The sequence below is a fragment of the Coregonus lavaretus genome (assembly GCF_964263955.1).
Source record: "Coregonus lavaretus genome assembly, chromosome: 23".
NCBI lineage: Eukaryota > Metazoa > Chordata > Actinopteri > Salmoniformes > Salmonidae > Coregonus > Coregonus lavaretus.
Window position 1 is genome coordinate 17,128,590 of NC_140010.1, and position 2,303 is coordinate 17,130,892.

Sequence of the window (2,303 nt, forward strand, 5' to 3'; positions counted from 1 at the left end):
GAACACGGAAGAGTGTCGTTTTTGGACGGAGACCACACCTAGCGGTGTCTCAAACGAAGACAGACAGTAGGCTGCCGTAACGCCCCTTGTTACTTTTCGTCAGTGGACTATATTTCTGATTGGAGGTAACTTTCTCCTGCTGGGAATAGGCCGGAGAGCTGTGCAAAGAATGAAATAATTTGAGGTCGGGAAGGTCGAATGAGGATAATAACAGTCCTCACTCGACCTTCCGTACATCAAGAATATTGTGAAGCGCGTTATTATCCTCACTCGACCTTCCCGACCTCAATAATCCTGTGAAGAGCGTGACAAATTATTTCATTCTCATGGTTTCCTCTTTTTCAAACGAATTGCTTAAATGGATAATAAGGGCTTAAAGGCTACTGTGAAATTGTTGGGACAATATTGTTCTCTGTTTGCAACATTAGAAAGCTAAATATGAAAATATGGGAAATAATGGTTTTATTAGTTTAATCAATTCGATTTAGACATAGTGTGCAGGAGATGCATGTTTATGAGCAAGCGGCTATTAAAGGGAAATAAGAAGAGAGAAATGGAGGAGGTACACACCCAGTCTGAGTCAGAGTTTAAGCTCTGCTCCAGTATGGGAGACTTGAACACCTAGGTGTGTGCATGCATGCATGAGTGAGAGTGAGAGAGGGAGAGAAAGAGAGGGAGAGAGAGAGGGAGAGAGAGAAAGGGAGAGTATAGTGGCCTTTGGCCCTTTGGGCAGACAATGAATGAGCATCAACATAGAATCAAAGACAGTAACTCCACACAAGTGAATAGATTGTGCTATGCTGGAACAATTGAAGTTGATCTGAAGTTTGTTACAATACCATCCAAACATTTATTGCTGCTGTATGAGCAGCCATGATACCATCAACATTACGACACTCACATTCTCAACATTATGACCATTCCATCTTAAACTTACAAATAGTGGCCAGACATTAACCTTATTTTTGTCCTAAAGATAAAACAACAGAGTCATGTGTCTCTTTTTAAACAATGGGTCAGAAAGAGTGGACATTCCAGATTGATATGTTCTGCCCTCTGGTGTTTAAATCCTGGCTGTGTTGATTCCTAATGGACTTACTGCACTCTCTCTGGTGTGTGTTTGTGTGGTCCTATTTTTGTATCATGAGCTATATCTTTGATATGTAGGGAGCAGCAGAATCCACTATTAGGATCTCTTATAGAACATTCCAATGTTTATGGTTTTCTCTCCTCAAGCACCAGTGATTTGCATGTGCATATACCTCTCAGAGGTGTTTAAGAATGTCCTCCTAGGGCTAGGCTATTGATATAAGGTAATGAGATGTTTATAACCAATACTGGAACACATGCATTCTCTGCTATGGGTATGGAGGGGTGTAGACACTTCACAGTTTAATTTTGATTGAAACATGGACAGTAACGTTTCTATTTGGCAATGTACAGTATTTCACGCAGCACTTGTACCAAACAGTTCTACCCCATTCTTCTCTACTATATGCACAACCAGAACCAGGCCATTGTTCTTGTCTTGAAGGGGCAAAACACACAGACACACCCAAGGGACACGTTGTTTTTTTCAGCAGCAATGGAGTGATCATGTTTGCTTTTCTCCTTTCTTTCTCGCCTTAGATGTGTAATAATCCCTACTGCACCAGCAACAAACCCCAGAGCGAGACTGAACATGCCAGTGTCACAAACATTGTGTGTATAGTGTAAGTTAACTGTTCTGAACACAGGGCAGGGCACCACTTGACTATCATCACCTAACAGAGACTGCAGCTGAGGCAGGATGAGACTTGTGTCACTCTGACTAACTCCCTCTAACAGAATGGGGTTGGCATCATCAGGTAGTTAACAGAAATATGACAATTAGTTACAATTATCATGTCCATGCCTCATTTTTGTATGTGTTGTTAATGTCTAATTCTATAGTATGGAAAGTTGGAAAGTGTGAGTGTAGAGGGATTCAGAGGCATAGTCAGAGTTTATGAATCTCTTACAGACTCACTCAGCCGTGACTAAACAGTACAGTTGGTGTGACACAGGGTTGGGCCTTCATGTCCGCTCCCTCCCTCACCCACCTCTCTCGTTGTCATCAAGGGGGGTGTCTATTTTATTACCCTGTCTTACCTCTAACCCTCTCTCAATCTCCTCTTACCTCTTGTAGTCCAGTGCATAGGTGAAATAATTACGCATTTTATGATCAAATGAACTTGGTACACTAATACTAGATACCTTAAGGAACATTTTATAGATTGGAGGCTGTCTGAGAAGCCTTTCAGTCAACCAGGGTGGCCATTTTA